Source organism: Marmota monax, unplaced genomic scaffold (assembly GCF_021218885.2).
Source record: "Marmota monax isolate L192 unplaced genomic scaffold, Marmota_monax_Labrador192_F-V1.1 WCK01_AAM20220418_F8-fsc00019, whole genome shotgun sequence".
Lineage (NCBI taxonomy): Eukaryota > Metazoa > Chordata > Mammalia > Rodentia > Sciuridae > Marmota > Marmota monax.
In genome coordinates this window covers 4,747,018-4,759,132 of record NW_026695242.1, presented here as the reverse complement: position 1 = coordinate 4,759,132, position 12,115 = coordinate 4,747,018, and the positions used below count along the sequence as shown (strand labels likewise).

At 33.8% G+C, this 12,115-nt stretch overlaps 1 protein-coding gene across 3 annotated transcripts in view; it reads left to right on the top strand.

Annotated features, from left to right (window-relative positions):
• Adk (adenosine kinase) overlaps positions 1 to 12,115 on the top strand; it is a 488,318-nt gene that overhangs the window by 313,619 nt on the left and 162,584 nt on the right. The gene's annotated exons all lie outside the window — the stretch shown is intronic.

Sequence of the window (12,115 nt, the reverse complement as noted above, 5' to 3'; positions counted from 1 at the left end):
CCAGGGATTGGACCCAGAGGGGCTTAACTACTGAGCTACATTTCCAGCCCTTATTTAGATGTTTAGTATGTTTGAGAAGACCTGTCGTGATATGGTTTATAGAATAATAAAAGTCAGCTACAGGCAATTAGGTGTATTTGGTATTTTATTGAACCAGTCTCAAAAAGTTCGTTGATGAATAGATTTCTAGTGGTATGCCTTAATGTTTACTCTGAGCTTTTCTCAAGTAAACTACCAGTGATTTGAGATAAAGCTGTATTTGCATATAATGCAAAGGCAAATAATACAACACCTTAATAAATATCAAGACAGTTGAATGTGAGATTCAGATTTTTTTAAATGTTAATACAGTAGAAATGTCAGTTGAGGTGATAAACATTAATGGGGATAATAAAAATAATACCATATTTGATTATAAAAAGCAAGTAGATTAATACTTGCTCTTTAATACTTAATTATTAATACTTAATTATAAGAGATATTAATAGTTCTTTAAATACATCGTTCATTGTTTTTCTACTTGACTTCTATATTAATTATAAATTATCTTCATTTCTCCAGGAAAAGAGAGACATTTTGGTTCTAAAATTCAATGAAATGTAAAATTTCTCAGTGAAGATAGATAGATAGATGACTTGTTTTATATTTCCTCTTCCTCCCCCCCCCAAAAAAAGCTCAGATTTACTGAGTTTAGTATTAAATTTTCAAAATGTCAGCACTTAACTAAAATCACACACCCTTGACTCTTACTTTCTGATGGTAAACCTTGCCTTTCTCAGAGGGTTATAAACTAGTAATGATGACTTAAACTTTCCTGATAACACCTTATCTACCAAGACTGTCTTCACAGGCAATAATCAGTGATCATTATGAAGTAAAAAATAAATGAGGATTGGTATTACCATGTGATTCAGCTGTCCCACTCCTTGATATATATTCAATAAATTTAATATCAGCATACTATAGTGATGCCGCCACATCAATGTCTATAACAGCAGAATTCACAATAAGCCAAGCTATGGAGCCAACCAAGGTGCCCTTCAACAGATGAAAAGATAAAGAAAAGATAGTATATATACATAATGGAGTATTACTCTGCCATAAAGAAAAACAATTTTATGGCTTTTGTCATTAAATGGACAGAACTGGAGACTATCATGCTATTGAAATAAACCAGTCCCATAAAGTTAAAGGTCAGATATTTTCTCTGTATTATTGTCTCTCTTATCAGTATTATTCCAACATATTTAACAACCTTTTTAAAATGGATAAATTCCTTGAAAGATACAAAGTACAAAAGCATGCTAAAGAAAAAACTGTTCATATTTGGATGCTAATCCAAAGTTGGGGAGGGGCAGAAAAAAAGATAGAAGAAGGATCAGTGAAGTAGGCAAAGTGAAATTAAAGGGAATGAAGGAGGAATGGAATAGGGAAAGTTAGTGGAATGAACCTGACCTAACTTTCCTATGTACATGTGTATGAATATACCACAGTGAATTGCAACATCATGTACATCCACAAGACACTAATTTTTAAAAAATCTATACGTAAATAACAGAAAGATTGTAGATAACTTAGCTTTTTGCTGGTGTGCCCAAATTACCTGGCAAGAACAATTAGAGGAGGAAATCTTGATTTTGGAACTTGGTTTCAGAGGTCTTAGTTCATAGAAGACCACCTCCGTTTCTTGGGGCTCAAGATAAGGCAGGACATCGTGGTGGAAAAATGTGGAGGACAGTGGCTCAGGACATGACAATCAGAAAGCAGAGAGAGACTAAGCTCAGCTCACAAAATTTATACCACAAAGACACACCAGGACCCATTTCCTCCAGCCACACCCTACCTAACTTCAGGTACCAGTTAGTTAATCCCTGTCAAGAGATTAACACACTGATTGGATTAAGGCTTTTGTAACCTAGTCATTTCACCTCTAAACCTTCTTGCATTGTCTTACACATAAGCTTTTGGAACACACCTAATATCTAAATTGTTTACAGAGCATAGGGAAGAGAAGGGGGGTTAGGGAGGAGTGAAGTACTGGGGAACTAAATGAGAACAAATTATATACCATGCTTTTATAATTATGTTCAAAAAATCCTATTAAGTCTAAATAAAATGAACCAGTTTTTAAAAAGGTAAGAAATTAATGGGGCAAACACAAGGATTGCCCCAGCCAACTGCTTGGAGAGAATTTCCAGGCCATAGCAAAAGGAAAGTAACCCAAGCAGAGCCTAGCAATCTCTTTGAATTAAAGGGATGGAGCTGGAAGTTGAGAGTCTTAAGAAGCTAGTGTTTTTAAGTCGGAGTACCAGAGAAGAGGGTACTACATAGTGAACACAGATTTGTAGGAAGTCCTAACACATCCTCAGCTAAGTAGTAATCATCACATATTTGTTATTAAACTTACAAAAAGAACTATTAGAACAGATCAGAGGGAACAGTCCTCCAACTGCAGATGGTGCCTTTAACTATTGTTAAATTAACTATTGTCAAATTTCATTGGACAAGGTAAATAACCTCATAATTCATAGGGCTTCAGATATAATAATTCAGAAGGACTTTGCCCCATTTGTGAGACAAAAGTATCTCTAGTCCAGAAGCTGTTCTTTTCCCTCTTATCATTATTATTCCAACATATTTAACAACCTTTTGAAACGGACAAATTCCTTGAAAGACACAAAGTACAAAAGCATGCTAAAGAAAAAAGATTATCTTTGGGAGAAGAGGACTTAACAGAAATTTAGGGGTTTTCTTAATTTGCCATTTTTCTCTTTTTCTGCATTTTTACTGGTGCTTTATAATTATACATAACAATGGGATTTGTTGTTACATATCACTATTTGTGCACAATATAACAATGTAATTTGGTCAGTATCATTTCCCAGTGTCACCTAACCCTCATTTCTTCCCTCCCCGCTCCCCTACACCAAGTCTTTTTCCTCTGCATTTCTGGTCTCCCTTCTATTTTCATGAAATTTTTCCCCTCTTTTTTTTTTTTTCCTTTTTTCTCTGCAGCTTCCATGTATGAGAGAAAACATCCAACCTTTGGTTTGACTTATTTTTCTTTACATAATGTTTTTAAGTTCCATCCATTACATAATTTCATTCTTCTTTATGGCTGAATAAACTCCATTGTGTGTGTGTGTGTGTATATATATATATACACACTCACCACATTTTCTTTATCCATTTGTTGATTGACAGACACCTAGGCTAGTCCCATAATTTGATTATTGTGAATTGTGCTGCTGTATACATGGGGATGCATGTATCCAAACCATGGTTGATTTTTTTATTCTTTTTAGTTACACATGACAGTAGAATGTATTTTGACATATCATACATACATGGAGCACAACTTCCCATTTTTGTGATCGTACATGATGTGGAGTTACACTGCTGATGTATTCATATATGAACATAGGAGAGTTATGTCTGAGTCATCTACAATCTTTCCCATTCCCATCTCCCCTCCCTTCTTCCCCACTCCCCCAGGTCTATCTGGTAAATCTCCCCTCCTCTACTCTCCATTGTGAGTCAACATCTGCATATGAGAGAGAACACTGGGCTTTGGTTTTGGGAGATTGGCTATTTCACTTAGCATGATAGTCTCCAATTCCATCCATTTACTGGCAAATGCCATCATTTCATTCTTCTTTATGGCTGAGTAGTGTTCTATTGTGTATATCCATTTATCCATTCATCTGTTGAAAGACACTTAGGTTGGTTCTATAGTTTAGGTATTGTGAATTGAGCTGCTATAAACAGTGATGTGACTGTTTCACTACAGTATGCTGACTTTAAGTCCTTTGGGTATATGCCAAGGAGTGAGTGGGATAACTGAGTCAAATGTTCGTTCCATTCCACGTTTTCGGAGGAATCTTCAAACTGCTTTCCAGAGTAGTTGCACCAGTTTGCAGTCCCACCAGCAATGTATGAGTGTACCTTTTTCCCCACATCCCCACCAACATTTATTATTACTTGGTTTCTTGATAATTGCCATTCTGACTGGAGTGAGATGAAATCTTAGCGTAATTTTAATGTGCATTTCTCTAATTGCTATGTTTGTTGACCCATCCTATTTTTTCTGTGAAGTGTCTCTTCAGTTCCTTAGCCCATTTATTGATTGGGTTTTTTTGGTGATAAGTTTTTTAAGTTCTTTATATATCCTGGAAATTAATGCTCTGTCTGAGGTGTGGGTGTATGCTGACTAATTCTTAAGGCTAAATATCAAGGAATCATATAGCTGGGTATGATGATTGTATTTCTAGTCTTTTGAGGAACCTCCATATTAATTTCAATAATGAAGGTACTAATTTACAATCACACCAAAAATGTAAAAGTGTTCCATTTTCCCCACATGCTTTCTAGCATTTATTATATATTCTTTTTTTTTTTTTTTTTTTTTGCGGGGACAGGTGTTGGTGGCAGAGTGGAGATTGAACCGAGAGGTGCTGAGCTATATTACCACCCCTTTTTTCTTTCACATATAGCCTTTAAAAAAATTGTTCTTTTTAGATATACATGACAGTAGAGTATATTTTAACATATTATACATTCATGGAGTATGACTTATTCTAATTAGGATCCCATTCTTGTGATTTTACAAGATGTGGAGTTTCACTGGCGGGTCAATACTCCTTTTTTTTATTTTTATTTTTTTCGTTGTGCTGGGAATTGAACTCAGGGCCTTATGCATGCAAGGCAATCAATCTACCAACTGAGCTATATCCCCAGCCCAGATATTATTTTATTTTTATGTGGTGCTGAGAATCAAACCCAGTGCCTCACACATGCTAGGCGAGTGCTGTACCACTGAACCACAACCCAGCCCCTTATTTTTTATTTTAAGATAGGGTCTCACTAAGTTGATTGAGGCCTTGCTAAGTTTCTGAGACTGGCCTCTAACTTGTGATCCTCCTGTTGTAGCCTCCTGAACCTCTGGTATTACAGGCATGCACCACTGCGCCTGGCTTATTGTTTGTATTCTTGATGTCTGCCATTCTAACTGGAGTGAGATGAAATCTCAGTATAGTTTTCATTTGCATTTTGCAAATTGCTAAAAATTTTTAACATTTTTTTCATTTTTTTTGGCCATTTATATTTCTTCTTTTGAGAAGTGTCTCTTTAATTCATTTGCCAATTTATTAATTGTATGTGGGATTTTGGGGTGTTTTTGTGTTCTTTATATATTTGGAATATTAATCCTTTGTCAGAAAAGTAGCTAGCAAATATTTTTTTTCCCATTCTGTAGGTTCTCTCTTCTCAGTTTTGTTTCCTTTGCCATGCAGAAGATTTTTTAATTTGATGCCACTCATTTATTAATTCTTAGTATTTCTGGAGCTTTAGCAGTGCTATTGAGGAAGTTGTTGCCTATGCTTATATGTTGGTGTCTTGACCCTATTTTCTTTTAGCATTTGTAAAGTTTCTGGTTTAACTCCTAGGTCTTTGATTCATTTTGAGTTAATTTATGCAGGTTAAGAGATAGTAGGCTAATCTCCCACGTGAATAACAGTTTTCTCAGCACCATTTGTTGAAAAAGTTGACTTTTTTCCAATGTATGTTTTGGGCACCTTTTTCAAGTATCAGATATGTGGGTTTGTGTCTGTGTCTTCTAGAGTGTTCCTTTGATCTATGTGTCTGTTTTTAAGCCAATATCATGCAGTTTTTGTTCCTGTGACTCTGTAACATAATTTGAAGTCAGGTATTGTGATGCCTCCAGCATTTCTTTTTTTCTTAGAATTGCTTTGGCTATTCTGGGTCTTTTATTTTGCCAAATGATTTTTTAAGATTTTTTTTTCCAGTTCTGTAAAAATATCCTTGGTGTTTTGTTGTGGAACGCATTGAATCTATCACTTTTTTTGATGTGCCCATTTTAACAATATTAATTGTGCCTATTCATGTACATGTGAGGTCTCTCCATCTTCTAGTGTCTTCTTCAGTTTCTTTCTTGGTGTCTATAATTTTCATTAAAGAAGTCTTTTATCTCCTTTGTTACATTTATTCCTAATGGGTTTTGTTCTTATTGTTGTTTTGTTTTTTGTATTGTTTTATTTTTGAGGGTATTGTGAATAGGATTGTTTTCTTGATTTCTTTTTCAAAAAATTCATTTTGGATGTATAGGAAAACTGTTGATTTTTGTATCTGCCACTTTGTTGAATTTATTACTACCTCTAGTAATCCCTGGGTGAAGATTTTTGGATCTTCTAAGTATAGGATTGTATCATTTATAAACTATAATAATTTGACTTTTCTTTACTATTTTTATCTCTTATTTCCTTCTCTTAGCTAATTGCTCTGGATGGAATTTCAAGTACTATTTTGAATAGGAATGGTGAGAGTGAACATTCTTGTCTTGTTCCTAATTTTAGAGGAAATATTTTCAGTCTGTTCACATTCATTATGATGTTGGCTTTGCATTTGCTATATTTAGCTTTTATAGTGTTAAGTTTCTTCTGTGCATGGTTTCTTTAGTGGTTTTTTTTTTTGTTGTTGTTGTTGTTGTTGTTATCACAAATGGGTCTGAATTTTGTCAAAGGCTTTCTCTGCATCTATTGATTTGTGTATGTTGAACCATCTGTGCATCGCCACAATGAAACCAACTTGATCATAACATAAAATCTTCTCAATACGTTGTCTAATATGGTTTGCTAATATTATCTGGTTTGGGTATCAGGGCACTATTGGCTTCATAAAATGGATTGGAAAGTGTTCCATCCCTTTCTGTTTTGTGGATTTATTAGAGGTGCATTATTTTTAGTTCTTCTTTAAAGGTCTGGTAGAATTCAGCTGAGAATCCATATAGTCCTGGGCTTTTTCTTGTTCAAAAGCTCTTTGTTACTGCTTCAATCTCACTGCTTATTGGTGGTCTGTTTAGGTTTTCTGTATTCTCTTGGTTCAACTTTGAAAGGTTATATGTGTCTATAAATATATCCATTTCTTCTGGACTTTCCAGTTTATTAAAGTATAAGTCTTTCAAAATAGTCCCCAGTGATCCTCTGGATTTCTGTGATGTCTGTAGTGATATCTCCATTTTTATCTCTAATTTTATTAATTTAGTCTTCTCTTTCTCTTGTGGTTAATTTGGCTAGGGGTTTTTCAGTCTTGTTTATTTTTTCAAAGAAACAGTTCTTTGCTTCATTGATTCTTTGTGTTGTTTTTTACTTTCTATTTCATTGATTTTTTATTTAAATCTTAATTATTTTCTTCCTTCTACTGGTTTGGGAATTGATTTGTTGTTTTTCTAGGCCCTTGAAAGCATCATTAAGTTTTTTCATCATTCAAAAGCATGATCCTGCCTCAGCCTCCCAAGTACTGGGACTTCAGGTGTGTGCCACCATTCCTGGCTCTCCCAAACATTCGGTTACATACAAACTGCTCCAAGAAATTGAAGAAAGGGAAACACTACTCAGTTTATTCCATGAGTTTAGCATTAACTTCATATCAAAACTCAAAGTATTATTAAAAATCTGTAAATTGATATCTTTCTGGGGTTTGGTATGGAACTCAGTGACAGAGCTCTTGCCTAGCACTTAAGAGGTACTGGATTCAATCCTTAGTACTGCATAAAAAATAAGCAAATAAAATAAAAGGCATGCTGTCCATCTACAACTAAAAAAAAAAAAAAAATTAAATACGTGTTCTCAATGAGCCATGCTGAAATTTCACATGCATTAGAAAGACAGTGAATGAAGTGATGGTTTTTGTGAATATCCTTTGTAACTTTGTTTTTGTGGTACTCGGGATCAAACCCAGCGGAGCCCTATCACTGACCTACATCAGCCTTTTTTATTTTTGGAAACAGTCTAAGTTGCCGAGGCTGACCTTGAACTTGAGATCTTTGTGTTTTGGGAATATAAGCATGTGTCATATACCTGGTCTATCCTTTGTGACTTTAAAGCATTACTCAATGGCAGAGGTGATGATTTTCACTTGTCTATGACATTTAAAATCCAAAACTATCAAACTTGCTTGATATTGCTACTTAAATACAAGGCGATCCTTTTATTCTTTATTTTAATACAGGGTCTCATTGTTGCTTAGGGCCTTGCTAAATTGCTGAGGCTGGCTTTGACCTGGAGATCCTCCTGTGTCAATCAGCCTCTGAGCCACTGGGATTACAGGTGTGCACCACTGCACCCAGCACATGGTTTACATTTAACTGTAATTCAGAAGTGGATAAAAATAAATTTGTTTTCTCAATTAAAAATCTTTGACAACTTCATTACACGCATTTATTACTTTTAAATTAAATATCGGAATTGATGATTATTCCTGGAAACTTCTCTACTATAAAAACTCAAAAAGTTATGTTGTATTTTTAATGTTTCTGGTATCTTCAAAGTTTAAAGCATTTCCTTCAGCAGCAATCTTTTGTTAGTTAAACTCACACAAGATCAGCTTAATAAACGACATTCTACATGCAGGTAATTATAAATTATATCCATTGATGCCTACTAATAATGCAAGCTGCTTTGTAGTCATTATCTAGCAGTAATGACTGAAGAACTTATTAGTCTTGTTTTTCATTTTTATTAAATTAAGTCGTTTTTGAATAGTGTTATTTTGGAAATGGTTCTTAAGAATAATACCTTTCAATGCTCCCTAATCACTAGATTATTAACCTGCCAGGATTAAGTACACTCAACTTTGCCTCAGGATGCTTAACTCTAAAATAAGGTCAATTATCTCATGATAATAACTGCTTTGTCAAGAGTTACCACTTAATTCCACAGTGAAATGTCACATCACCCATACAGTAAGCTTTAAGATAGGTTAAATAATAAAATACAGTTTGAAACTGGGCCGAAGAATTCAGCTGAATTATTTCATATGAATTAAGAATGATACATTTTAGATAAAGTTTCCACTCATATAACTAGTATTTTGAATCTCACTGATTTCAATTTTTAAAGATAATCTATTGCTCTGCTTCATGAATCCTTTTGCTGACAATATTCCCACATGGAACATTTCCTTACAGGGAAGAACATTTTACACCTAGTATTCAGTAGACGTAATATTTAATATATTAAAAACTTATAATTTAGACCAGGAGAATTGAAATTACTCTTTCTTAAGTGATCATTTAACTTTTAAAAAAGAAATACCTAGTTCGTCAATGAATTAATCAGAAAACAATAAAGAAAATTCTACAGCTTGTTGTGGTTGTGGTTTCTGTTGTCAAATCACGTTTGGCTTGGCCAAAAAGAGAAATTCTATTTAACAGATAAGTACATTTTGAAAGAAATATAAAATTGACTTTATATTTGAATATCTGACTTTATATTGTAAACCTGAATGATGGCTCTGTTTCTTTAAAAGTGAACTTTAATCTTTTTATCCAACCAAGTGAAATGTAGGCTTTTTTTTTTTTTCCTTTACATGTTTTGCTGTGGTGGGGGTGAGAAGCGATTTTATTGATATTATTTATACTGCTAAATACATTTTAATCTTTAATAGACATTGTTTCTTCTTTAAAAGATAGTATGAACATTGATAATTTGAAAAAGCATTTCTTCAAATTATAAATAACCTTGATGCAGATATTTTATCTGAAATAAGTTTCAGTTCTACATAACTATAAAAAAGAAATCATTTGCTATATCAATATGAGAGTCTGGATATATTTATAAATCACCTAATTATGAGTACCAAATATGGTAAGTACTATACCTACATATATTTTCATTCAGGTATTCCCTCTTCAATTAGGAGACTTTCTTGTTTTTTGTAAAGGTATTATTTTAATTTTTAGAAACTTTCTCTATCAATCAAATCTATATACATTTATTCCCCCAGGGAATGCCTTTTTTACTTTTACATTTTTTATTGTCTTTTTAGTTCTTCTTTTGCATATGTCTCTTTCTTCTGTGTTTGTGTATATATACATGCACACATAGATGCATAGTAGGGACTTTAATTCAGGGCCTTCTGAACTCTGGAGCTGAACTATACCTACAGCCCCAGGTCTAATTCTTTAAGTTATTTGATTGCCAAGCCTCTCCAGGGACTCAAGACTGTTGTATAGCTCTATATACTGAGAAGGATGGTCTTTCCATTTCTCAGTCCTGCATTTTCCCAGTGTGAATGTAGGGAATAGAGTTGTGTCTCAAAAGGTGATTCAGCCCTTTAAAGGTATACCATAGTGCCTTGTTTTTTCCTATAAGAAATGAAAGTCACCCTTCTGAGACGGTTCATATAGATCTCTCCGTTCCTCTCTTTTTGCTGTAAGCCATGAGAAGATCCTGTGATATAGACAAAATCTAATGTTATCTTGAGTTCAGAAAAGTGAGAAGAAATGTTTTCAGAGAATATATATAACCCCTTTTAATAAATTAAAAACTTATAATGGTTTTATACATTTTAACATATTTGCCTTTTCTGATAAAGATAATGAAATTTCAGCTACCACAGGGCTGTGGCAACAGTAAAATTGCTGCTTAGCTCCTGGATTTTTATCCTTAGGGTCTTTCTGTTATAGCTTACTCATCTGAAAAAGAAAAAAATGAGACTCATTATAGCTCAGGGAGGTTTCTAACATACTAGCCTGTTGTAAAGATGTGTTACAGGAAGGATTCAGAAAGAGCCAAAGCTTGTTCATACTTTGCAACTCCCTTACTTTCTACTTTTCTCCCTCTCTCCTTTTCTCTTCCACCCTCACCAGCATATTCTTCCTTTCTTACTCCACTTGTTTCCTTTGTCACACCAAGCACATTGCCACAGTGAAGATATAATGCTTTTATTCATCCACAAGTGTTATGTCCATCATTGGTAAATGATTTGAAAGGGTATGAATTCCCATGGAGATAATCATATTTTATGGAGTAATACCTTTTTGTTTTATTCAGTATTTCAGTTAATCTTTTTATTTGTTTAATTGTTTCAGTTACTTTATTACAAATTTGTTAGTGATAATTTTGTTATTATTTGTGTATAGTATGCCATTCTGTCAAAAGAATGAATTAAGGGGCTGCAGTTGTGGAGCACTTGCCTAGCATGTGTGAGGCACTGGGGTTGATCCTCAGCACCACATAAAAATAGATAAATAAAATAAATTATTGTGTCCATCTACAAAAAAAATTTGAAAAAAGAATAAATAGAATAAAAAGAATAAATTAATATTTAGAGTTTTTATTAAGCATGTTTAAAATTACTTATTGCTAATTGAACTTACTTAATGAAATCGACTTACCCTTATAAACAAAAATGATACTAATATCACTGTAGAAAGCACTAGAACGCCATTTAGAAAACCCAGTTGGGGTCAGCTTTTGAATTTTTTTGTGCCTTTTAGAGCACAGAAAATACAAACCAAAAAGCTGAATTCTTGGACATTAGAGAGATAATTGGCACAATTTAAATAGGTTCTATACATCAGTTAATAATGTTTTATCAACTTAGTTTTGATTATTTTACTATGGTTATATAAAATGTTTCCATTTGGAGGACTGGGTTACAGCTCAGTGGTAGAATGCTTACCTCACACACGTGAGGCACTGGGTTCAATCCTCAGCACCACATAAAAATAAACAAATAAAATAAAGATATTGTGTCCATCTGCAACTAAAAATATATATATATTTTTTTAATGTTTCCATTTAGAACAATCCTCTTATCCTTTTTCTGATCCATATCCAATTTAGGATCTCATCATACATTTAGTTACCAGACATGTTTCCTTGGTCTCTTTAATCTGGAAAGTTCCTCAGTCTTTCTTTTATGACCATGACAGTTCTGCAGAGTATTGGTTGGTATTTTGTAGAATGCCCTTCAGTACAGAGTTGAGTGATGTTTCTCATGATGAATGATAAATTTTTATAAGGATACCAAAGAAATGCTTTTATGTCTTTTCGTGCATTATCTTAAGATTTCAATATGTATTAACTTTGATCATCTGGTTAAGGAGATGGTGGAACAGTTTATCCACTTTGAAGTTACTGTTTCTGGCTAGGTACAATAGTGGGCATCTGTAGTCCCAGTCTTTTAGGAAGCTGAGATGGGAGGTCTACCTGAGCCCAGTGGGCCAGCCTGTATAACATTATGAGACCCTATCTCAGATGATGTACATACATACATTTGCACACATACATACACATAACTATATCTGTTTTTC